Here is a 27,422-nt window from a genome sequence, read left to right as displayed (position 1 = left end):
TACACTTCACCAAAGAAAAAACATTATTTTCTTACAGATTTGTGAGTTGGTTCAGCTTTTAATATGGAGTTAGGCAAGTAGGGGAGCAGCTGCAAGAGAGGAAATCGATCCACATTGTTGGGAAGAAGGGCAAGGAAGAGGAGTAAGAATGCCCCTGTCACCTGAAATGAGGTGTTGGACTGTTTCAGTTTTATCAGGCAAGTTCCCTGTGGTTTCTCTAAAGTGAGAGAATATGGCCCATTGCATTGGTGACCTGAAGAAGCATCTAGAGGAACCCCTCTCTCTCAGAGGAGAGAGTAAGCCTGGTACAGCAATATTCCTGACTTAAGATTGTACTTAAATGCTTTGCCAAATAAGGACAGAATTAAAGCATCTGCATTAGCTGAGGTAAATACAGCCCGTGGTATCCGTGCCTTGATTCACTCTTGCCAAAAGGTCACTTTAGCTGGACCCAGAGGGAGGGCTGCTTTATACATCTCTCTCCAAACAAAAATCCTACTTTTCCCTTGAATACTTGCTTTTTTGCTCTTCTGACCAGGCACACCTGTTTTCTCTACTAACTCAAATCCTTGCAGCCACGTGTGCCCAGGGGATGGAGGGGGAGAGTGTAATAAATAGCAGAAGCAAATAATTTACCCAGTAAAGAGCATTCCATGCTTTCTGTATGCAAATTCTGCATAAAAATTCTACATATATGGTGCAGAACTGCTCTGAACTGAACTCTAAAAATGTTTAATGCAAACACAGCTGTTATCAAGTGTTGTTCTTTCCAAGAGTCCATTCAGTTTGATGGTTATCACTATGCCAACAGCATTCCCAGTACAAATCTCTCTTCCTGAGACTTCAACAACTGTTTTACAGACAAGAAAAGTTCATTTCACCCTGAACTTGGTTCTCTGGATTCCTCCTAAATGTGTTACTCTCCCTTCTAATGGTACTCAGTGACCCCAAATCAAGTCTAGCAGATATTGACATTTAACTAATTTAGGTTTTTAAGAATAATTTTAATTTAAGGACATATTTTATAGCATCCCTGTTCAACAAAATATTCTAGTGCCTTTGAGTAAATAGTCAAATCTCACTGGTGTCAGAAGAAATAAGGTATATTGTTTAAACCACATCATCTGGCAAAATTTGCTGAAGTGTCTTGAATTGTAGTAACACCTTTTTTAAATACCAGGTTTTGAGAGCTGGGGTGAATTAGAGAATTCTGAAAAATGTAGATCTACAATATTAGTTGACTGGTTATTTTTCTACTTATATTACCTTTCAGGAAAGGGGTATTTTTCATCCAGCTGCAGAGGAGGTTTTTTAAGGATCAAAAGTCTTTAAAATTTACAATTGTACAGAACTAAAGGGGACAGCACTTCACTTCCTTCAGGGGCTGATCATTGGATCTAGCTGTGCATTGTGTTCTTGAAAAAACACCTAAAATAACTCAGCAGCTGGCATTTTCAAATGCCACAGGAATGGGAAGGTCAGCTCCCCAGCCAAAGATTATTTAAACTCAAATCAGGACCTGGACTGTTGATTACAGAATATGGTTTAATATTAAGTGCATGTGCATGTTTTAAAAAATCAGAGCAGGAACATTCTCATTCATGTCACTGAATATCTACAAGGCAGATGGGAGCTTTTTGCTGCTTTGCATCCCTGTTCCTGTGCCCTCATCGAATCAATTCCCGTGGGGCAAGCAGGGATGGCAGCTTTGTTCGGGCTGCCGCTCTTCATCCCTTTCAGATGGGTGGATCTTTCAGGATCATCCTTCCCAGCACACCAACCAGCACTGCAGAGCTAATGAGGTGGAACAGGTCATCTGCACACAAACAAGGAATGGGGACAGACCTCCTTCCACTCAGAGGCAAAGACAAGCATATGCTGCAAATTTTATTAGTTAATTAGAGCATTAGTAGCATCTTTAATATCAAGTCACAAGAACATATCGGTATTGTTGTTGCAAACCCCAGTCTTATAGTTCAAACTCCATTTTAGAGTGAAGTAAACACTCCCTACACCACTTCAAACCACTCAGGACAGCCTCTTGCTCCTCCTCTCTCCCTCATTAGCTCACCAAGCAGCAGCATTGAGGCAAGTGGGGGGTCACTGATGTGTTGTAATTAGTGATAGCCTGTCACTGGGAAAAGCAAAGTCTCTAATTAATGTAGGGCAGCTCCTTTCCTCCCTCACTGCTTCCTTTGCTCAAGGAAAAGGTGGAGTTATGGATGGGAAAGTCCAATAAAAAGCCCGATGGACATTTACATCTCTGACTGGCAGTAATTTAAACAGGTTTGGTTTCATCTGGGCACAAAGAAAGCTTTGAGAAAAGCAGGAAACAAAGGAACATTGGCCTGTCCACCAGAAACCAAGCTACCAACCCCTGACTCCTCATGGTGAATAGCGAGTGATACAACCAGACAGTCACAACTGAGGGGTCTTGGTGTGACCAGGCAGTTCTGTGATGCCCCTGCATCAGCACTACATTTGGAGACTGTGCAAAGTCCACCCTCAGGGTCTTTTGGGGTTTGTGTGATTGCTTTTAGGATTCTTGAGCAGCTGGCATCAGGAACAAGGATGTGCTGTAGGTTCTGCCTGTGATTTCCTAAGCTTATATGGAGCCCTTTGCCAGGGATGGTATTGTGGGCGTACAAAGTGTGAAAGGCAAGTGCCTGGCCATGGAATTTCTGAGAATATTCCCAGAGCTGAGCTCAGGTCTTTGCTTTGCAGAGAGTTTCCCATCAGCAACACAGAGGGAGAGAGGATCATCAGCTTATGCCACCACACTGTATGTCCAAATTTTGATTTCTCCTTCAAAAGAGACATGGTTTTGCCTTTATGAAGTACAGAGTAATAGCTCAGGTGGGGAAGAAAGTTTGTGGCTGAGAGAAACATCTTTCCTCAACTGATAGGCCCAAATCACTTCACAGGGACTCCCACACTCTCTCCCAGAGGAATCACACAAAAAGCATAGACAGGGAAACAAAAGATGACTGAAAACATGTCAGAGCAAGAAGGAAGCCCAAAATCTTTATCCCTGGCTGTATTTAATTGTACCTGACACTGTAGACATATGAAGAGATTGTCTTGCAACAATAAGCTGGAGGAACTGCTTGAGAATTGCCACTGGCTCAAACCAGACGGACTTCAGAGGTCAGAGACATAACCTTAAATTTCTCAATCCTGCCTGAGAACCCCGTAAGGGAGAGTGATTAAGATGGTCTGCAAGAGACAAAAGACAGAAAACAAGAAAATCAGTTGTCTTTCAGGAATGAAGGCAACATATTATTACAATGAATATGGAAGATCCCAAGTTCGAGAAGGACTACAGCATTCCAAAATCATTAAGGTTGGAAAAGACCTGTAACATCATCAAGTCCAGCTGTATTTCTTTGAGTAGAATCCACACTGACATCCATGATATTACACCAGGCACCATCCCAGAGCTCCTGACAGACTGCAGAAAAGGGCTTATAAAGGAACTCTCAGAAAACTTTCCAAGCAAGGCAAAGAACAGTAAGTGAAAGTTTAGCTCAGTAAGGAAGCAGTGAAGGAGGAGAAACCTGGTTTTGTTGCACAGTGCAACAACTTTTACATAGAACAGGGTTTTTAGTCTCACATAGAGGGTTAACAACCTCCTGGAAGATGGGCTGAGAATCTCTTACCAAACTGTGTAAATGGAGGTTGGGAATGAAATAATCATGATGCTGTGGGGAAGTGGGGAGGAGCAGAACTGCCTCTTTTAACAGCAGGGCAAGATGTTAGGTCAGCTCAACTGTATCATAAAACTTTACCCTTGGCTTTCCTAAAAGGAGAGGAGGAAAACCAGAATTTCGGTGGTCTGGATTACTCTCTAGAGATTTCTCCCTGAATTATAAAGGAAACCAAATGAGGTTGTATCTTAACCCTAACAAAAGGTGAGTAATTATTAGTAGATTTGCCTTCTCCAAGCTGCCTCACTGCACAGTCTGATGGCAACTAAAGTCTGTGGGAAGACAGGAGAAGGAGAAGCAGAGGTGAGTGTGTTGCTGAGGCAGTTCTGGTTTAGAGAAACTAAAACTGTTTGGACACACAGTCTGATTTGATCTGGCTGATTTTGGGTCAGCTGGGAAGAAGGAATCTTTATATGCCAGTGGTAAAAAATAGCTGAGGATAATAATATCTTAAACTGGCACAGCGAGACCTAGAAGACAATGTCTAAAGGCATTTTAAGGTGTTGTGGTTTGAGAGAGACTAAGTTTAAAAACCTCTGTGTTGTAATAGCAAAAGTAGTAAAAAGGTGTCAGAAACCTCCTTTTCTTCCCTTCACTCCCTGAAGAACAAAGGATTATACAGTTGAAACTTGGGGATATGTCACATAACCAGTGGTTACATCTCCTTTGGCAAAGAAAGGAGGAACCAGAGAGCATTTGGGATTTTTGCAGACACTTACCTGTTAGATTGTCAGAGCTTGTACAGAAACACACAAGCCTGAATGCTGAAGGTCTGAGTGAGCAGTGATGTGCATCGAGTTGTCATCAGGGTGTGAGAAAAGCTGCTTTCAAGCCTCTGTCTGTAGTGGATAGAAAGAAAAACGGTATTACCATGGATGGGTGACTTGGCCATGTTAATATATATTGAAATATAACATGTAGGTTTTGCCAGCAGGATGGGGAGAGAGACTTGGAATGCAGCAGGGCTTCAAGGGGAAATGGGCAGACACAAATCTCTGAGATGCTGTGGAAAAAAACAATAGTTCATTTGATCATAAGATATCTATAAAATAAAACCAGAAATGCAACACTGCCTCTGTACACACCTATTAGACATCTATTAGAGCAGCTGCTTTGTTCTGATGCTCATGCTTTGAAGGAGGTTGGAATACTCCTCAAGTATTCAAAGAAGGGCTACAAAAAATATTCACATCTTGAAAAGGAAAGCTTATAGTAAGAGCCTTAAGGAGTTCAGTTTGTTGAGCTTAATACATGGAGAAGTGGCCTGAGACCCAGGAACTTCTTGCTCTAATGGAAGTATAATAAAATCCAGTGGCTGCATGGAAACAGGTGAATTCAACTCTAAAACAAAAAGTAATTTCCTTGTAATAACCATTATTAAATATTGGAGCACATTAGTACAGAATTTGGCTGACTTTGTTCTTCTTAGCCTTTAAGAAAGACCAGATACTGTTGTAATTCAACACTTTAATCCAGCTTCCAAAAAACATTTCATGGCCAACAGAAACAGGGGTTGGAAATAGATGATCAGTGGGGTGGTCCTTCCTGCCTGGAGAGCACATGTACAGGTAGCAGGTACTTCTTTAAGAAAATAAACAAAGACCTGCTTTAAAAGACAAAGTGTAAACTGATCTGGCTGATGTGGTCTGATGCAACAGACTTAGCTTTATTGGATTAACTGGCAAACTTTATCAGCTTCCCAAGAGTCCCCAGAAAACATTCGAGTGCCCACCCTTTCAAAACTGTTGCTTAAAAAGGACTGAATACAAGCAACAGCAGAAAAGGTGGATCCAGAGAGCAGAGTTATTAACCTTTGTGCATAATGGTTAAAATACCTGGCTTATGGATTTATATTCACAGCTATGAAGTCAATATGAATCAGTTTGTAAAACCCTGCTGCTCCTGTGTAAAAGAAGAACCACAGAATCATACAATCCCAGAATGGTTTGGGTTGGAAGAGATTTAAAAACCATCTAGTTCCAACCCCCTGCCATGGGCAGGGACACCTCCAAACACCTTGAGTTAAGCAGCAAAGAGCAAAAGTAAAATGTAAATAAAACTTGCCTGTGCTACAATAATCAATCGTTTACATCATTTTCAACCTGTGATTAACAATTTTTAAGGAGTCAGCAGCATAACTATAAAAGACCATAAGGTCTTAAGCTTGCTGTGCAAGACCCTGCACTTCTTTTGGGAGACTTGTCAGAGGCTGTAAGCTGAAATGTTTGGAGACCTCTAGCTTCAATTTTCAGAAGCCAACAAATGCGTTTGAATGCCCTACTTTTTAACATTATTCTTGTGATTTTTTTTTTAGGAGACAGACAGTAGAAATCTTCACATTTTCCTGAAAACTACGGTCCTCTGAAGAAGTTTAAAATCAAAAATTTAAAAAATGGAAAAAAACCAGTTACTTTTTTTTTTCTTCCTTTGTTTTTCCCAAGACCTGTGAATAAATCAGAAAAGTTTCATATTGCATTTGACAAGCAAATTCTTTAAGAATATCCCAAAAAGCAAGGTGCAAAATGTCTAACAAGTGTCTCTCCTTAAGGCTGATCCATCTGCATCTGAGCTATTCTCCAAAGAGGCAGGTTTGAAGATTCCTGCATGCACAACACCCCATGTGGGCTCCCAGCCTGCAGTACAGCTCCCGAAAGTAGATTTTGATGGGTCAAAGCCATTTTATTGAATTAGCCCTTTATTGTTTACATTAAATCCAAGTGAGCTCAGAAATACTGACTTATCCTTCTGAAAGGCTGGATTATACCGCGTGGCTCGGATGCAAAAAAAGATTAGGGTTTTTATACTAATTACTTCCAGCAAGAGGAGAGCATGGACAGGAAGAGCGCTGATTTTGGAAACACTCTGCTGGGCAGTTCAGAAATATTTGTCAGATTTTTTGTTGGATTTGTCATATTTCTTGCCACAAGTAGAATGACTGCTGCTCCGTAATGCAATTTGGGGTGCCACACTGTCATTCAACCCTGCGTAGGAGAATTGCCATGTGTGGGACAGAGGGAAGTAACAGCCCTTTTCCACTTGTTCCTGGTTGTTTTACCCACTCTCCCACCATCTCTGGTGCTGTGCAGTGTGGTATCACTTCCTCCCACCCTACATCTTTTGTAGCATCACTTCTCCCCGCACTACACCACCCTTGGAGAAAGTAAGAGACTAGAAAAAGGTTATCACATTATTACTAAGTGAGTTTTCATTCATTTCTACTTAATCAGATAAGTAATGCTGGAGGAACCAAAGTTTCCCAGACTACAAAACCTGAGGTGTTTTCAGCAGTTTGAAAAATCCAAGTGGGATACGGACATGAATATTTCGGAAACTTGACACGTCAGATGAGTGCCATTGCTGTAAATCACCAGTGCTGCAGTCAGGCAAGAGCAGACACACAACGTGTGTAAGACACTCTCACATGTGTGTCCTTCCCTAAACAAACCCTCATATTTCTCATGATCAAACAGGCACCTGCCTATGCAGAACAAACTCAACTCTGGGAAGCTTTCGTGGCCAACAATGGAAATTCTTCACAGGGAAATCATAACTATTGGGGAATTCCGTCACTTGTATGGGCAAAACAGATGGCCCAGAGGTGCCCACAGCTTTCACTGAATGACTTTGCACACAGTGACATCAGATATTCTCACTACACAAATTACTCCTTGGGGCCTGGGGTCTGTTGGCATTTGTTTGAGTGATGATACTCTGTGTAGTTTGTGAAACAGAACAAACAGGAGGCTTAAAATGAGCCTAAAGATTTGTGAGCTGCTGAGACTACAGAAAGGACACCCTGTATTGCTTTTACATCCAATACAGCAAATATATTTTTATGGTTGTTCTTATATATTGAGCAAAATGTTTGTACCCAAACTCTAAGTTACAGAAAGGAAATGCACAGACCTTTCCACTCACACAGCTGTGATGGGGAAGGTAAAGCTCACAAAAGGGTCTTGTTTTAAATCTTGCATTCAATAAACTGCTAGAAGAACAAAATGAAAACAAGCTATTGTGTTAATCTCCAGATTAGCCCTCATAGTCTGTCAATTTAATACTGATTAGTAAACAATGTCCATAATTAAGCTGTTGTTGGAGACACAAATGCCCCACGAGCCCGAACTAATGCGTAGTATTCAATCCTTTTACAAAGGATGGCAGATACAATTCCAGGAATGTTAATGCTGTCAAGTATCCATGATGTACATAACAAAAGAGAAGGCAGAGAGTTGAGGTAATTAAGCTCACACTAGACCTTCTCTCCAACCTGTACGCGTTTATTGACTAAAAGTTATTAGGTGCAGTAAATAAAATGCCACTGAGTCGTGGGACCAAAAATGGGATGAAGTTTATGGGGCCGTCAAACCCTGGATTCCCCTGGCATCAAAGCACACACATCCCCCTTGCTAAGGCCAGTGACATTAATGTGCATGACAGGGGTCCATGGGGCCGTGGTCCCCTAATTGTTTAGGAGACCTTTTAGTCTGGTTGCAGACTGCATGTCTTGGTATTTGTGGAGCTAATTGCACTAAAATCCGCCAGCACAGTGTTTGCAGTGATGGGTTAACTCATTTATCCTCAGGATAATACTCAGCTCTTTGTCAACCTGGTCTCCCGCATTCACTCCTGACTGTCAGCCCAGATGCGGGAGGAGGAAGCAGACTTCCAGCAGCGCTGCCCATGGAAACGCCCTGGCTGCACATGTGAGACAGCAGAAACATTTAAACAGGAAACAAAACAATTTTTTCCAAGTGTTTCCATTATTGGCAACCTGTTCTACCTTTCTCATGAGGGTCACGAAGCCCGGATTTGAGTTTAGACTCTGATAAACTCCAACAGTTGGGACCAGCAGAGATGCTTGGCTGAGTTCCCCTTTCTTTATTCTTCTGTACTGGATCCCATGGATCGTGGGTTAGAAGAAGAGGATCTTTAATGTCCCTTCCAGTCCAAATCATTCCATGATTCTGTGATTCAGTTTTGAATTAGCCCCATGCAGCACAGCCCAGACAGGGCAATGCTCTGGGTTCCCTGTAACATTCTTTTTTCTCCCTGAAGAAAAGAATCAAGGTGGAAAAAATTATAAGCCATTTTTTATTTTGATCTCAGTATTTTTACATGGGGACAAGGTGTCACTCTGTTTTTCCCACAGTTTCAGTGACAACAGAATGCAGAAAAATATTTTGTCTAATACGGACTCTAATATTTACAAACTCCAGAGTAAAAGTAATGTCCAAGGGATATATTTCCTTTGGACAATTTTCCAGAGTCCTTGATTTATGGTATTTTCACAGACTTCTTGCCCCATGTTTACAAACATGCAATAATGAACAAAATTATAATTATAGCAATACAGAAGCATTTTCTGTCCAGGGATCTCAAATGTCTTGGCTCACAGAGTATTACTGAGCACATTTCCTATGGGATGAAATGTATTGATAGCCCCATTGTACAGTTTGGACATCTGCAAATTATATTGTTTTGCCAAAGGTCAGCAAGAGCATAAATTAGTGGGAGAACTAGGAAAAATACTCAACAGTATCTTCCCCACTCTCCATCCCAGGCTGCCCATGGAAATGCAGAACAGCACTGAGTGGCTTCCTGTTTGGACATGTGGATTTGATTAAGGCAGGCCACAAGTTCCCAGAATTTTTGGCCAGGTGGTGACTTAGCTTTTGGGTGTTACAGAAACACAGCACCTCTGCCCTGCCCTCCTGCCACCCTGCAAACCCCCCTGCATGTAGAGAGCAGCCCTGCCCCATCCACAGCTACAGGCACAGAACAGAAGAGCGAAGGAATTGGGAGTGGGAATGTGCAAGTAGAGGTTAGGGGTAGCACTAGACCACAGCACACCAATTTATTTTGGCTTAAACTGCTATGGAATCACAGGCTCAGTGGAAAATGCTCCTTCTAGAAATAGAGCCAGTATTCCCATCCCTTGAATAGACTCATAACTGAGACACAATTTTATCCCATGTTTTAAACTCCTCTCCAACACCCAAAAAGCTTCTTTTCCTTATAAAGGAGTAAGATTTGCTCTGTCTTCGCAAAAGCTACAGGAAAAAAAAGCTACAGTTTTCTGCAGCAGCTGGTTTGGGGTGGTTTTGTGGATCAAGGAGAAATGGCAGACAGTGTCACTGTCACAGCGAGCCTGTTGGGCAGCCAACCAGGATCACTGAAGCATTCTCAGAGAACCTAAGGAGTGCCTGGAAGTCACTGGGACCCTGGGGATATGCGGCTTTGCCGAGGAGCTCAGCAGTCCCTGTAGTACTACCAGAGGTTTCCCGAGTCTGAGCCTTTCCAGAAAGCTGCTGCTCTGCTTCGCTCACCCGTTCCAAGCTGTCGGAACTGGAGCAGGTGAGACAACAAAGCACAAAAATGCAGCTCAAGTCTCCCCAGCTTGCTCAATGGTGCTTCAAAGGGAACAAAGGCGGCAGCTGACAGCAAAGGAAATTTGGCCTTGGGACTGAAGTACAGAAGTGAGAACTAGAAAGTATAAAAGTTTTTCCCATTTGACACAGGAAAGTCACACAAGAAGCTGCCAGAGCTTTTACTGAGCCACACGGGAGATTAATAGAGGAATAACCTCCGTTTCCACTTACTATCCTGCTTAGATTGGGAAAGGCTGTTTAGATGAAGACTCCAATTCTGCTGAAGAAAGCACATTTTCCAAGTAAACCCCATTTTGAGCACATAGCAGAAAAACAAGAGTGCAGATAAACTGTAGTCCCACTTCACATTTCAAGTGCCACTGAATAAAACAGGAACTTCTCATTGCTTAGCAGGAAAGGAATATATGCTTGTCTCTGGATTCATAAAAGAAATGGAAGCTGATCTTTCTCCTTATTCTTTGAATTGTCTCATCATACAACTGGTTTGATTACAATTTGCAGAGAACTTGGAAGTACTTAGATGAGAGAAGCAACAGAAGCATTCACACAGTGTATTTTAGAAAAATATTATCCCCTTTCCATATAAGAATATGGACAGGCACATGAAAATTGCTGTCTCTTTTTCCTACAGGCCACAGCCAAGAGCTAATGATTCATATGTAAAAGCAAAAATGCCATAATGAACTTAACCAGATGTGGAAAGCTGAAAATGGAGGTGTCAGTGGATAGCTGTCCTTAGCTCCTCAGTGTTGCAGTCATCTCTTTCCTTAAGACCTGGAGTGGAAGAGTTTGAAACTTCTCCATACCAAACAAAGACAGCCCCTCTTGCTAAGAGAGTCAGTTCTTTTCAAAATAAATTGTTAGCTGGAATATTCTCTAGACTAGCTGTAAGTTCTTTGAAAATCCACTCTTTAACATTCACACAGAGCTTTGGTACCACCAAGAGCACCAAGAGGCAAATAATTACCTGAAGCAAACTTCACCAAAACATACCCTTGAGCTCCTCAGGCCAAATCTCAGCACAAGAGCAAATTCTGCCAACAGCAGCTTTTTCTTGACTTCTCAACCGCAGAGAGCTGAAGGGAGGCTCAGGCAGAATGGAAATGTGCAAAGTTACAGGCTCTGCAAACATCTTCTCCTGGATCCAGCAATACCTGTGGAAAATGGGACAGCCTTCAGCCCTGTCAGCTTCCTAGGAAAATTGCTCATGGAAGCACTGTATAGCAGGCAGAATTAGCAAACGTCTGCTGTTTACACCCTTTAAAATAGCCCTGCTCCATTAGCCTGGACGGGGACGCCCACAGGCACCTTGTTGGGACAGCTGGGGTGGGGCTGTGACAGGGCAGAAGAGCAGGAGAGCAGCTGGAGCAAGTTGGCTCCAACCTCCTTCCACACCCCACCTACTGCGCAGTACAGTATCTGTCTCCATCAAAGGAAGGGCGTCCAGGTGCAGGGAAGTCAAGCCTCATGCTCTGATACACAATTTCAGTGTGATCTTGGGCAAATTGCTTGGATCCAGATCCTTCAGGGGACTACTTTTACAGACCCTTAAGTTACTGCTCAGAATTATACACTTAAATAGCTTTGTCATCTCTCTCAGTTAAAATTTCTCTGTTCCAGTTGTTCCAGTAAAAAATAGGACATCAACCCTTCCTTATTTCTTTGGAATGCAATAGGAATAAAGATAAGTCTCTAAGATGCCAGGGTAAGAGACATTTAATGAAGTTAACAGAGCTTCTATTAAAATGTAATTTTAAAAAAGAGGGCTTAGCTCAGCTTTCTGATCATACAGTATCTGTCCTCTCCACAAACATCCTCACTTACACATTTCAGTCATTAGTAATTGGACTGAGAGGAAAAGGTTTCAGAGAAATGAAAGACACTTAATGTTTTAAAAGAAGGTGCCTCTTCTATGAGAGCTTGGCAGTGCGTCCCACCACTGAGAAAAACCTGTGGGACAAGCTCAGCCCTCACCAGGCACCAGGAACCCACAGGGGCTTTAGCTCTGCCCCAAACACAGAAAAACTTCAGTCAGAAGATCCAATGATACACACGAGGACAGGGACCATGATTAATTGTTCCACTCTTTGCCAAACTTCTTGTTTAAAAATCCTTTTCACTGCCTCAGCCCTTGTCACTTTTCCTGGTGCTCACCTCTCTTTTGTGAGCACTTTGACGACATGGCTTGGTGGTGAACATGGTGGTGGTGCTGAGTCGAAGGCTGGACTTGGTAACCTTAAAGGTCTTTTCCAACCTTAACAATTCTATGATTCTGTGATTCATTTACCTTTTCTTCTACATTTCATACAGGGTTACCAGACTGCATAGATAAATCTCTCCTTTTTCTTGATTCATCAGTTCAGCAGCAACAATGAGAACAAGCTATTACCTACAGTCCCACTTTCCCTGGGTAGTTCCACCCATATCTGAAATCCCTGATTGCTCTCCCAGCCTGGCTCCCAGAGGTTCTTATGCTATAGTCTGTAGTTTGTGAAGAGTCCCTACAGTCCTTCCTGGTGGGCTGTAAGGAACACTTGGTTCTGCAGAGTTCCTGAGGTTTCTTTCTCCAGCTGGATTGGAACAATCCTACTGAGTTGTTATTTTAAAAAATTAAAGTGCTTTTGGCACCTTCTAGTATTGCTTCGTTTGATCAGCCAAGGACACAGGTGCTACAGTTCCTATTTCAATAATCTGTTGCAAAACAGAGAGGAAATGGTTTCTGTGGCTGACCAGTGGAGAGGATATGGACTGTGTGCTCGAATGGAAGTCTTAGTACACACAGGTTTCCAAACCCCAAAACAGCATCATAGTCATCAATTAGGATTAAGGCCAAAGCAGCTCAAGAAACAGCACAGAAACTGCCCACTATGTCAGATCCAAAATCTGCTGAGTTCACCCTTGTCCCTTGGAGGGTAGAGGGGAGAAAGTAGCAGATACTGAAGGAAGAATGTGCTCAGAGAGGTTGTGGACTCTCCATCCCTGAAGTGTTCAAGATCAGGCTGGATGAGGCTCTGAATCACTTGGTTTAGCAGAAGGTGTCCTTGCCTATGGCAGGGATTGGAATGAGATGGATTTTAAGGTCCCTTCCAACCCAAATCATTCTGGGATTCTGTGAATGAAGGACACAGGCCAAATACAGCACAGCTCTGCCTGAACTCCACCAGCTTCCAGCAATCAAAGGGGTATGGAGCTTCTGAGCCAGGGTTGCGCCAAACAACCACATGCAAAAGCCACCAAGAGCTTTATGGCTCTCACTTTTTGCCTTCTCTAAATTGTTGGAAGGTCAGCTGTGATAAAATATTCCAGAAAATTCACAATTTTGTTGTTTGCTAAAGTTCCTTGGAAAAAAGGTAAATTGTCCTCTTTCACATCATCTAGTAGTTTCCAAACAGAATGTTACCTGAACAGTGCTTAACTGCCTTGAATCACTGGTTTTCACAGTTAAGCTAAACCCATTTGAATAATTTTTGAATAATTTACATCTCCCTTTGCACATTAAGATACTACTTAATCCAGGTCCCGTTCCAAGAACCGACTCTTGAAGTTTGCTGTAGGTCTGATCCCCTGATAAATCCCAGTTACCCATTTCTCCTGCCATTGCAGAGGCAGAATTCCCAGTCTGCTCAGAAGAGTTGGCTGGATTGCCTGTTCATCCTTCAAATCTGTTTGCTCTTCATTCCCCAAATGCAGGAACATGGGAGATGTTCTGAAGCAGAAAAGAAGAAACACATTACCCCTAATTTTAGGCATCTTAGTTAGAATTAAGAAATTGTAAGATATTTTTCTGTAAGCAGGGGCTCAGGCAAAGTTTCTTCTATGTCAGTGAGGGTTTGTTAAACAGCTTTGAGGGACTCTGGATCATTTCACAAATGAAATGAGCTGAAGTTTTTGTGTCAGCTCTCATTTACCAAGCAACAATCATGACAGAGGCAGCAGTTACACCCTGGAAGGGTGGAGGAGTGGGGTAACTGAGCAGGGGATTAACAGCAACTGTCACCCATCATCTCTGCTGGTGGTTCCAACTATCAGCAACCAAAAATGCCATGGAAAATCCTACCGCATTTTCCCCTGAAGGCATTCCCTAAGGCAGAAGGAAAGTAGGTTATAATTTGCTGCAGGAAAACTGGGCATTACTCCATCAAGGCAGAAAAAAAAAAAAAAAAAGTGATATTTTAAAAGAAGGCTATGAAATCAGATGCCATCTTGTGGCCAAACCTCATGGAACTGCTATGGGAGATACAATACAGCCACAAAACACACAATAAATACACAGACAAAAGAGAAATAATAAGGTATTAGAAAACTGGTGACACACTATGGAGACTTTTAGTCTCCAGATCTGTAGTTCTCTGTTAAGTGTTTTTCTGTTTGCAGGTGCAGAACCAATTCCTCCACACTTCTGACAATTAAACTCCAGTAAAAGATTTAATTAATGATAAGATGGTCTTTAAGGTCCCTTCCAACTAAAACCATATTGTGATTCTATTCTATTCTATTTTGGCCTTTTAGATGATTTCAGATCACCTCTTATGTCCAGTATGACTAGCTGTGTGTTCTCTGCAGAATATGAAACCATCACACAATCAGGTAAAACCTTTACTGTCACACATTTTAAATGATTTTCATTCCTGTTTCATGGTTTTGTTAACCAGAAATCACAGGATCACAAACTGGTTTGGGTTGGAGGGGACCTTAAAGATCATCTAATTCCAACCCCCTGCCATGGGCAGGGACACCTCCCACTAGCCCAGGTTGTTCCAAGCCCCATCCAACCTGGCCGGGAACACTTCCATGGATCCAGGGGCAGCCACAGCTTCTCTGGGCAATCTGTGCCAGGGCCTCCCCACCCTCCCAGGGAAGAATTTCTTCCCAATATTCCATCTAACCCTGCCTTCTGTCAGTAGGAAGCCATCCCTCTTGTCCTGTTACTCCAGGCCCTTGTCTAAAGTACTACACCATTAAATCATGTGGCCCTCCCATTGCACTGTTGGAGGACCCCAATTCCTGACTGTGCACATCACAAATATAAGTTTCTGCCATAAACACAGGCATCCAGTGCCACTGAACACACTTTCAGCCTCAGCGACATCTGCACAGGGCTGGGGGATACACCAAAGGACCTACAGGAGCCCCGGGCCTTTTCCAGAGTGACAGCTGGAGCCCAGGTGGGATTCCTCATGTGGAAATGGTGCGAGATGCCTGTGTTTAGGGAAATGACCTGTTCCCACCCAATGGAAGCATACAGGACTATACATCTGAACATAAAAAGAAATACATCTGAGCTGGTAGCAGCAGCAGTTCTGAGTAAGGGGTTAACTAGCAGCCATTACTACAGTGAGGAAATTACCCCAACAGAAGTATAATCCACATGGTAGAAGACAAGTGTTATTCACAAGTTATTAATACAAGAGACCAAACGAAGGCAATGCTATACTGCTCTGTTAATCTCATAAGCCCAGATGTTCGTGAAATGAAAAACAGCCCAAGTACATGACCTTTCATACTGATGTAAAGGAATGCTTAAGATATGATGGGATGTTATATATCACAGGATGTTAAAAACATCACAGAGAAAATTCAGTATGGATAGCAAAAATGTGAAGAATTGAATATTTACAAAAAGATGTATCTGATAAGATGCAAAAAAAAAAAAAAAAGAAAAGCAGATTATACATTTTCATAATCACTATTTGACACACTTTTATAGACACCACTGGTCTTACAGTGCCAAAGTACAGTAATGGCAGGAATCACTATGGCATGGAATTGCTACAATTATTGTACACTTTCCCTTAGCGTGAAAGGAACTGTTCATTCTTGGGAAGACATGAAATGTTCTGGTTTTATGCACAATAAAATGTTATGCAGAAAGCACCCTACATGCAAGAAAAATTAAAAATCTATGGACTCAATTGCAGCCTGTTCTTGGAGTCAGTTCTTGAGGTAATCAATTCATTTGGAAGTAGATTAATTTGGGGAATTAGGAAATCTGAAGATTCTAAAATAAAATGTCTCTGGATGCTGGTCACTCTTTTCTGTTCCAGCTGTGGTGAATGAACACAAGTGAAGAGCCACAGGTACTGCGGAGAGAACAGAAGGAAAATCTGTGTGTGCAGACTGCAAAGAATTCAGACATAATCTTTCGGTCTTTCCCCTTGTTTCTTTTCTTTTCAGATGTTTTGGTGTAAAACATGTGGTTTACACTCATCTTTGTGTAAACTTCTCCAGGTTGATGATTTCAGACACAGGGCAGGTCCTCTGTAAACAGGGTGGACAAAGCCGGGCCTCAGAGCGTGTGGAACATGTGTCTATTGTAGCTCTTTATTCCTAACACCACCTGGCTGACGGGGATTCTGGATTCTCCAGCCACACACTGGCACAGACCTATTAGAAATGATGGAGTAAAGGTAAAGAAACCCAGCAAAAACGAAGCTCTTGTCCCCACTCTCCTCTCCCAGCATCCCCATCCTTGCTGACACTGGAACAATGTGGCCTCGGTGAGGGGAGCGTGGGGCAGCTTTGGGAGGTCAGTTTACACCCGGGTCAGCTTAGACGTGGTGTATACAGTATCGGGGTCTGTTTTCTATTTGCTTGTCAAATACCAACACCATAAAGAAAGGAATAGTACTAAATCCACCATTTTAACCTTACACATACCCACAATTACAGCTGAAATAACTCAGCAATTTTTGAGTTATATGAATGCAAAGAAAGCATCTGTAACCAATCACCTATTTCTTGTTGGTGCTTTTTTTTTTCCTGGCAATTCTATATCTTAAAAATTGTGAATGCAGTTCTATTTTTTTAAAAAAAAACTTGTTAAAAAAAAAACAACACATGTGCTCTCAGGCTGAAAACACACATGCCAAATTCAGCCTGGAGAGAATTTTTACGGCTGAGTTATAAAACCCTGAAAATAGGGATTTATAATGGAAATGCTGACAGACCATTAACTACAATAATAACATAAATGGAGCAATAGAATTTCCAAGTTATCTCCTTTTTGTTTGTGTCAGCGTTCCTGCACCAAGAGCCTGTGTAACACACAGACACACACACACAGCATTAGCAGCACATCACTAAGGGCTCTCTCCTATGGCATTCACAGGATGCAGAGGAAGACACAGCAGAGGAAACAGAAAAGGGCAATATATGTGATGTATGTCTTCAGGTGCACCACATCTCCAATCAGCTCTAATCCGGTATAGAATCTAATTAACTCTTGCTGGATATAGGTTTTGTGAGGAATCCTGCCACCAAGCAAAGGCAAGTAGCAGATACCAGTTCACCTGTTTTGCTCCGTGCTGTATCCACAGGAGAGCAAGGCACTGCATGCTGATCCCACACACTTCCAGTGCCCAGCATGAGGACTGCTTTGAGCTTTCTTTGTGACCCACAAAAGAAAGAGGTAGGTGCTAATTTGGCATTAAAACAGGGCACACGAGGACTGTTAAAGTGTACAACTACACTTTGCAATGCTCTTGCTTAAAAAGCTCAAGCTCTGTCTTCTCTGGGAAGATGAATATACTGAAAATATGCAAAGTGTCATGCTGCTCAAGATAATTTGTTCCCTGTTAGAGACAGGGATGAGTTGTTTAAAATAAGTGGCAGCTAAAGCTACAAAATCTGTGCATTCTTCACCCTTCCAAGAAAAAAACTCGTACTGGTGAAGCCGTGTTTAGCCCATCACTGGAAGTTTATAACAAAGTATGTATTCCTTATGAAAACAGAACTTCAGATTCATAGAATCCCAGAATGATTTGCATTGGACAGAACCTTAAAGCTCATTACATTCCAACTCCCTGCCATGGGCAGGGTCACCTTTCACTGGACCAGGTTGCATCCAACCTGGCCTTGGACACTTCCACCGATCCAGGGGCAGCCACAGCTTCTCTGGGCAACCTGTCCCAGGGCCTCACCATCCTCACAGCCCAGAACTTCTTCAAATTATTCTGCATGGGGTTGACACTGGGAGTGAAGGAAAATGACAGATCCATGTGCAGTTAGGATTTGTCAGATTCAGGGCTTTGAAAGATACTCCAATACAATCAGCATCTGGCTTGTTCCCTGGCACATTTTTCCTACACTTACTAAGACACCTGACATAACAGAGCCAGTATCACTCCCATTTTACAGATGGTTAAAGAAAGGCACAGCGGTGAAATAAATTCCTCAATATTACATATCAGATTTCTTTCAAAATCCAGGAAAAGACCCAAGTTTTCTCCTTGTTTTAGTAACCTCTGCTGTACAAAACCCAGATTTTAATCTTTCTCATTTTAAGGGTAAAAAGGCTCAATGTGACCCAGGAGTTGATACAATTCATCTGCTTCAGAAAAGCCCTGGCTCAGTCCAGAAGTGGACAGCAAACTCTGAGATCACAGAAATTATTTTTTTCACAAAAATCCTGAGTTTTACACAAAAAGAGCAAGTTTGAACAAAAGAACAGTCTTTTTCTGCTGACATCATCAATGACCCTGACAGCCCTTCCCTGCTATCACCCTTTTCTGACATCTACCAGCTCCCTCAACAGGGAACCATTCTCCTAAAATTATTCTCTATTCTCTGCATCAAAAGAAGGAAGACTAGTGGCTGTAACAACTCAAGCTGCTTTACTGATCCTTCTGCCACTATTGCTCTGCTTTTGTCCAACACACGTGTCTGAGCCTCGTCTGTGCTCGGGATATTTGGCAGGCCAAGCACCCTTTGTCCCCCTCGCATGCCGAGCACTCCACAAAACTGCTCCCAACAGCGCACAGGCGCTCACGCCACTGTTTGGATTAGAGAGCCTGGAGATGACACGTGGCTCTGCCTGTTGTTTACAGCCCAGGATAACACAACAGACACTCAGTTGTCCCAGTGTCTCGCCAAGATTAGCACGTGGAAGAGCAGGAGCTGGCCAGGGCTAAGGCTCAGCAGGACAGAGGTTAGGCTTGCAGGCAGAGGGAAAGGCTCCAAGGAGTATTGCGGTTCCCTCGGAGTGAGGACACGTGCTCATGGATTATCAGGAGAATCTGGGTCCTGGAAGTTTTCTTTCTCTTTATTGATACTGAGCTCTCTCACAGCAACATCTGTGAGCAGCACTTTCTACCATCTCTGATACGCCAAAAGGCTGTGTTACATCCATGTGATGACCCAGCCTCTGGGATAAATGCTTTCCTCACTTCCCAGCTGGCTATGGCATTGTAGCCCATTTGGACTTGGAGTCTTGGCATCAAGGAAACTCTAGATGGTACCAAAGACTGTAGCACAACTTCTTTCCCACGGCAAATGTGGGCAGGTTGTTTACTTGTTATCACACTGGCTATCCATAAAATACAGTCCTAAACTCATGGAATCACAGACTGGTTTGGGTTGGAAAGGACCTTAAAGATCATTTTGTTCTGAACCCCTGAAACGGGCACAGTCACCTTCCACTATCCCAGGTTGCTCCAAGTGCTGTCTAACCTGGCCTTGGACACTTCCAGGGATCATGGGGCAGCCACAGCTTCTCTGGGCAACCTGTGCCAGGGCCTCACCATCCTCATAGGGAAGAATTTCTTCCCAATATCCCATCTAACCCTGTCCTCTATCAGTGTGAAGCCATTCCCTCTTATCCTGTCACTCCCTGCCCTTGTAAAAAGTCCCTCTCCAGCTCTCTTGTAAGCCTTCTTTATGTTCTGGAAGGGCAAAAATGGAGTTCTGGACTGGAAGGAAGTTCTCATCCTTATTTTCAAGGGACCAAATGGCCTAAAGAAAACTGGTCCAGAAGCCCACGGCCACCTCCAGAGTTCCCATCTCAAGGATACTGCCACAGCTGATATTAAAATGAGGATTATTGCCCTGGAAGTAGAGCTGCCAGGCAGTAGAACATTTTCTGCTGTACCCAAGCCAACCACAAGCACTTCTGCCTTCCTATCAAAGCCCATTGTAAACCTTCCTTTCCATAGGAATAATGCATAGCTCAACCCATCCAATAAACAGAAACCAAAGGGAGTCCTCCCTCCATTAACTTTTCTCTCCACATTTACACAATCCATGCGCTGCCATGCTTTGAAACTGGAAAGAAGTGTGGGGTTTTTGCAAATAATCACCAGAACTGAAGCAGTGAAGCAGCCAACAGAGTGTTAACCTGGCAGCTGACTGCACTAGGGAATGGCAAAAGGATGACTATTCCCAGAATGAAAACTTAGCTCAGTAATCCCCAGCCTTGCTGGCACTGCCTGAAGAAGGTTGGCATCTCAGAGCTTGATAATATGGTATTAATCATGTTCTTGTCCTGTATAGTCATCATCAAAATCAAACTGCAAAACCAAGAGGAACAGGAAATGCTGAATTAAGGTAACACTTCCCCCACACAAACCACCACTCCGACCTAATCCTGTTCCTCAGCCATGCCAATCCCAGTAAATTAGACTTCTCAAGCTGTTTGAAGTCCTCAGCAGCCAGCTCCAAAGTGAGGAGTAAGTACATGGCTTCCAGCCATATTCGCAATGCCTCCCTGCCAATTTCATCCTCCCCAGATGCAGGTTCATGAGCCATGACAAAATTTGGGGGTGAAGTGGAACAGATGCAGGGAATTGTTTCTCCTGGTTTGAGGTTTCAACAGGAATGCTCCAGACAGCTTTGGTGAGGGTTGAAGGCAACAGAGAGAGCTCAGCACCTGCCCTCACCCCACTCTACAGTCGGTGGTTTCACTGTGTCATGGTGAGAAGGACAAACTTTCACTATGTGCAGCCTTGGCTTTTAAAGTTACAGAACTCCTTCTAAGTGATTTGTAATATTATAAAGTGGTTTGAATTACTGAAAAATAGAGGGGATGGAATTTTTTTTTAGTTTTTATTTAGTACTTCAATTGGTTTGGTTATTTGTTTCATTACAGGAGATCAAAAATAATCTTGGTGTTCACAATGAACACTAAAGGCTATTCAAATATGTTGGAATAAGTTTAAAAGCAGGTGGTTACCTTATTAAGTGTTAAATATTCAGAGATGAAATATGGGTCTGTTTCCACCTAGGGCATGCAGTAAATGGCTTCCACATATGCATAACAGCCCATTAGCACAATAAAAAAAATTAGTTATCCAGCTGAAATTAGAACAAATATGTACTAATTTCAAGAATTTCAAAGGATCCATTTTATTTTAAGAGCCTTTGTTCCAGCTGGATAACCCTGGGTCCCCTAATCTAAAAAAATACAGCACAATAGAAATGTTCTTTTGAATTCTTTTATCCACAAAGTATTTGTGGGAGGGGAGGTGGGTGGACAGAAAGTGATTTGGACTCATCAGGTACATGATAAAGAACCTTCAGATTTTCATTTCCTAAAGAGTTTGGGGATTCCACAGGCAGAAAAGCAGCATTCCAGGACAAAGTACTTCCTTGAGTCTGCAACATCGATAAAATTCACTCCTGAAACTCAGCTTAGTGAAGCAAACTATGATTGCTCTCAACATTTTGATGGCATTTTAGCAGGTCTCATCTCTGCATGAGTTACCCACTGCAAAATTAACTTGTTGAACTTTACCTGACTCTTTTGGAGTGAAATATTCACTGGCAGGTGGGCTCTAAAGGGACAAGTATCCAAGCTTAATAAACATGCAGTCTATCAGCTTGTGTGTGTTTTAATAACAGTAATAATTTTGTAGGTATTCAAAAAACCCAAAATAATTTTATTTTTACAACAACCTGTGGCAAGTCAAATCGGGAATAGGGCAGACTAATGCTAAAGTAAATGCCCATAAACTTTTAGCCATATATGCAAAAAATAAAATTCTACAATAAAAGCAGTTTAGCAGTCCCCATGCCCACGTTTCAGCTGAAGGGAACTGTTTCAGTCACATGTGCTTTTTCTCTGGAGAGTTATGTTTGGTATTTTACACTCAACTCTGGCACTATTTTTCACTTGTTAATTGGAAACCACAATCACTTCTGCTGTGTTTTGCTCTGCTTTCTGTACTTGTGATCTGCACTCAACTGTCAAATATTTAAAGCCCAAAGCTGTCCTGACAAGGGAACAACATCTGTCCCAGCTCTCCTCAGAGCTGACCTTCCACAAAGGGAGTCCTGGCTTCCATCTGTAGCAAATGGGTTGTTACTGGAAAGACAAAACCCAATTCTACAACCTCCATGAGAACAAGACTCCAGCATCGTGTCTGCTCACATCAGGGTGGAGCTTAGCAGTCAGATTCATCAAAACGTGTACATTTTGTACTGAAACAGAGAAATTTTAGAAATAGATGCAAATCTCCTTCAACACTAGCTTTCTGCTTAATTAGGGGCTACTCCCAGCCATGTCACACAATAAAAAATCTGCTGTATGATGTAAAACTTTATTGTTGAGATTGTTATCGTGGACATTGTTAAAACAAACGCCAGTCCCAACGATGGCAGGACTGTAAGATCTCTCAGATACATACACATACGCAAACATGCCTGTATATATATGTATGTGTATTGTAGTTATTCTCATGTCTTAGCAATTAAACTCCACTTTTAAATAGCACCTTCATAGTTACAGTAAAAACACTTTGTATTTTTTATCACTGGGGAGGAGATTGAGTCACCAAGGCTGTGCCAAACTAAGCTTGATTGCTTCATCTATTCCAATAAGTAGCTCCTCAAAAGTTTTCATTAACAAATCTGATTTTCATCTTGTATCTCTGGTAAAAGTACATTCCAGCACTACCTCTCCTACCATTTAAGTGCACACAAAGACCAAAAATATCCCTAAACAGGACAACTCCCTACATGGCACCTGGGGACATGAGTTAGTGGTGACCTTGGACGTGCTGGGTTAATAGCTGGACTCGATGATTTTAGAGGGCTTTTCCAGGCTAAATGATCCATGATTGCATGCCCGCAAGGACTCTGCCCAGCCTTGGTTTGAGCTTCACCTGTTGGCTTCCCAGGTACCTCACCCCTGGTACCTCCCAGCAGGCAGGGACATCTAGCGACTAAAAAAGGGTATTGCAAATAAACAATCACAACTATTTCCTACACTGTTTTGTTAGAATCAAACCTATTTTGTTGCTGCGTGTTGAAGTGAAAGCTCCTCTGGACCCAGGCCCAGAGGGAAGCCAAAGCACAGGGGTTGAATTAAAACCTTTGGATAAGCTGAGATACATGAAGTCACACCAAAGTGAAATAGAAATATAGATTTTTAACTTTTAGTAGAAATATATGCTGTGGCTAATGAGATATTTTCTACCCATTAAATTAGCCAATACCATGTCCACTTACCCACCGTCTTTACTTGGTTTAACCCTTATCAGGGAAAATCAGAGTGTAAATACTTTATATTTAAATTTCACTCTAGAAAAATATTTGATTTTCTTGCAGTAATACCTCAAAAGGAAAAGCTGCCTAACAAAAATAATTTTCTTCTTTGAACTGACCACTAGAATTCTGAACTTCTTAAGAGGACATCCACAAGTTTTGTTTCATTACATGTATCTTATGCTTCACATAAGACAAAAAGCAACATTCTACATCACTATCATCTTTCTTTTTCCTCCACATCTATAAATGCTCTCATGGAAAAGGCCCTGGTAAGTAAACCCATATTTTTGACCTGCTGCATGTCTAACATTTCTTCTTTAATAACTCCATGAGCATGGCAGGCTCTTCCTATTAACTACATTACATCATCATTATCAAAGACGAAAGGAAATTAATTTTGTTTTCCAAAGACTTGGCAATAAGTTGGATCTTTACTTCATCAGACATCTGCTGTTTTTCTACGTATGTCATTTGTGAAGCAGAGTTTTCCTTATGACTTTATTCTCCTCACAGTTTATCATGCCACACTATTTACCAGGGAAATAAAGTGGAGCAGGATTTCTCATTTGCCCTCCGAAAGTGTAAAGCTAACTTAAAGCCAATATTATAATCTTTATTTCAGTTTCACATGCTTTTTCTGGTTTACAATAAAGCTCAGCAAAGACTGTCATGCAGATACAACCTCTCATGGTCTTTGCCTGAAATTTATTACTTGTGCTGCAGGACTTTGTTTTAACAGATGGGACTTTATCAGCAAATTATATGGGCAGGCCACCAACTTCCCTCAGGAATGGAGGAGTGCTGGTATTTACTTGGGCTCTTATCTATGCACTTAAAGCCATACTCTAACCACAAACTTCTATTTTCATTTATTGATAGAAAAGACAAAACACAGAGAATCTTCTGTTCTAATACACTGCGTCTCCAACGCTTGTGTTCCCCATGTATGGGATCAGTAGCTGCTGTCAGATATTTCACATGAGGAAAACGTCTCCTCTTTTCCTTTTTAAAGTTGAAGGGACTTGACAATGTGTTTTCACCTTCCCCAAGTAACTCCATTAATGCTGCACAAAAGGGGACAATTTAGAACACTTTTCCAAATACTTATTTTGCTAAATAATTTGTTGTGGTTTGCTTGGAGTTTTTCCCCACTTAACTACACTGTAATTTACCCTGCAAATAATACTGTGAAAGAGAATTTTGCTCACAGCAAGTCCTTCTAAACTACAGCCACCAGCACATCGGGAACTGTAAGGTTTAGTGAATGTATCCAGAGAGGAGTGACCCCAAATTTCATCTCTTATCCTATCTCAGCAGCACAGAAGGGCTCAAAAAGATAACCCTGTTCTGAGCAGGCAGGAGAGGAGCAGGACCACCACTGGGAGAGGGAGGGAATCTGAGCCCCCAAGCCAGCCTGGCTCCCACCTGCTCCGTGGTGTAACCTGTGTGGAACATTGTGGGCTGAGTAAGAGGCAGGTGAGGGAGCAAAACTAAATAAATAATAACTCAAGGGAGAGAAAGAAATAGTGATAAGCACTGAGTGTCACACTAGCTGCCAGCTGCTATGTCCCATTACAGAACCTGATATTTATGCTTACTGCTAATCAAGATCTAAAGATGTAATTTATAATTTATCCCTGAATTGTACACATCATCCTCAAACAAACACTTTTTGAAGGAATGTTGAAAATGTGCATTCTATATCTAACAAAACTTCACTCAGCAGTGCACTCTGAAAGAGATGGAATTCTGAAAAATATGGCGCACTGCTGATTTAAGATTTTCCTACTGAAACACTGTTTCCCAGCAGTTTGAATTAATAGGAAGGACGCCAAGCAACTTCTTTCAAATGGGAAAGAAAATTTTAATAGAAAACCATGTAAAAACTTGCAAAAAAACCCCACTGAAACATTTTAAGTGTTTTGTTCCAAATCATTGAAAATATCATTAAAACTAAACTATGCTTTCCTATTCAATGTAATTCATTCAATACAGTTTCATTTGTATGTGTGTTACAGGATCCACAATGCAGGACCCAATCCTGTAATGACCCCCATGGAATTTTCTCATGAAACTCACCTAGGAATATTTGAGCAATGCATTTAAGAGTTGACATTTAGCCAGATTAGATTCTTTGTTAGCAGAAAGATTCCAAGTTAATTGACAACTATAAAGTTCAGAATTCAGCACAGAAACAACCTACATCATTGTGAGGCACAGTTCAACAAATGGCTTAACTACAGTTAAATGCAATTTGTCTTAGTTTTTACTCTTTATGACTTGATCATTCTGTTCTTCACCCACATACAAAGCCCTGCTAAGCAATGAGATACCTCCATTGTACTCCATGGGTCTTGAATGAGACCTTGATGGCCAAAGCTGTCCTCTTTTATACCCAGAATGAACAGTTCCCAGTGCAAAAATGTGGTGTTACTGCAAGAAAATATATCAGAATCCAGACCTCAGAGGAAAACTTAGCAATACCCTCCTATAGAGAAAGTTTGAAAACTCACTACAAAAGTAAGAGGATTCATAAAGCAACACTGTGAAAATCTGGCCATGGTTCTGGCCCAACAATCCATATCTGGATTTCAAATACTCCAAAGTTTACAGATAAGATATAAACCAAATGGTGTGGTATGAGCCACCACAAGGATAAGGGTTATGGTCTAAACAATCACCAAAATCACGCTTAGAGGCAATAAAAAAATTGCCAGAGCTGTAACTCATGTGAGAGCAGTTAAGCAAAGGCAAATTCCAATGTATTTTAGCTGAATATGTGTTCAAATTCTGACATACAAGGATAGGAACTCATGTGAAATGTGGACCTGGATTTCAATTTTAAACTTCTTGCCATTAAAGTCCAGGGTATGTTTGGGTCACACAGCTCAATATGGGTTTAGATCTCTACAGGATATCAGGGTTTTTAAAGACACTTTTCATTTTCAGATGTGACAGTTAAAAAATCCTGGGTACAATAAACCATTTGACTTGGGGAAAAAAAAGTTGAGCTATAAACTGAAACCAAAGTAGCTCAACTTGGGAGTGTCCCAGCTGCAGAAAACTCTTAATTTTAAAACATTTTGATTGATCCCCAATCTCTTCAAATTACACTGCAGTAAGGGCTGTGCACCCTTCTGAAATCGGGCTATGCCTCAATTACTTCATCTGCGGATAAATTTCATTGTTATTTGAAACATGTGCAAAAGGCAGATACCAGTATACCCTAAAATTGATTAAATATCTACCTCATTAAAATACAAACCCTACAGTATAAGAGGCCCTGCTATGAGGGTTCATTTTGCATTAAGAATGCTAAACCTTGCCAGGGAAATACCATTCTGGATCTGGATCAATCCAGTTTAGTTGGACAACATCTCTATTTTAGCAGCTGGACACTAACAGCACCACCAACCTCATTAGGATTTTCACCAAGTTTCTACTGACAGTAAACACAAACTGACTCACCTGGTTCTCTCCAGCAATCCAAAGGAGAAAGGTAAACAGGAATCCTCCTCCAATAAAACCTTGGAGTGAAAAGCTTCACCCCACATGAAGCTGACATTTTTGAGCACCAAATTTGGATCAGAGTATTTCAGACCATTTTATGAATTCGAAAGTGACTCAAGGAAACATGAAACCTGACAGGCTATTAGTCCATTCTAGGGGACTATTACCTTCCAGACAATTATTTTCAACATAAAATTCTGAGGTTTGGAAAACCCTTGCGCCACTTCCTGTGAGGATTCACAGTCTGCTGGCCAAATGTGTCTCTGCCTCGTGATACAACCAACATACAGTAACACAATGCTTGCTACCCTTGAATCAACAGACAGGATAAAAATTTCATACCTTTCTTCTGAGACACTATTAAAAAAAGGGCAATCATTATTTTTAAATGATAGAAAAAACTTACATAAACACAAAACTGTCAGGAAAAATGTAGGTATAGCCAGTCCCATCTTGGCAAGGAAGCAAACTAGGTGAGTAGTATTCAGACATTCAGGCTGGATGGATCATTTTCTCTGACCTTCCCCTACAAGATTCGGGGTGCACAAATAGCAGG

General features: G+C 41.7%; 1 long non-coding RNA gene across 3 annotated transcripts in view; it reads right to left on the bottom strand.

Moving 5' to 3' along the window:
* LOC108447823 overlaps positions 1–13,832 on the bottom strand; it is a 115,857-nt gene extending 102,025 nt beyond the window's left edge. For 2 of the 3 annotated variants that reach the window (XR_001863517.1, XR_001863519.1), the window contains exons 1-4: positions 13,679–13,832; positions 11,090–11,250; positions 4,427–4,546; positions 3,052–3,216 (exon numbers count right to left, since the gene is read on the bottom strand). This is a non-coding gene — a long non-coding RNA (uncharacterized LOC108447823). The remainder of the gene's footprint in view (positions 1–3,051; positions 3,217–4,426; positions 4,547–11,089; positions 11,251–13,678) is intronic. The other variant, XR_001863518.1, reaches the window with a different exon arrangement.
* Between the last annotated feature and the right edge of the window lie 13,590 nt (positions 13,833–27,422).

This window comes from Corvus brachyrhynchos, unplaced genomic scaffold, assembly GCF_000691975.1.
Source record: "Corvus brachyrhynchos isolate BGI_N302 unplaced genomic scaffold, ASM69197v1 scaffold245, whole genome shotgun sequence".
Taxonomy (NCBI): domain Eukaryota; kingdom Metazoa; phylum Chordata; class Aves; order Passeriformes; family Corvidae; genus Corvus; species Corvus brachyrhynchos.
This window is presented reverse-complemented; position numbering and strand designations above follow the sequence as displayed.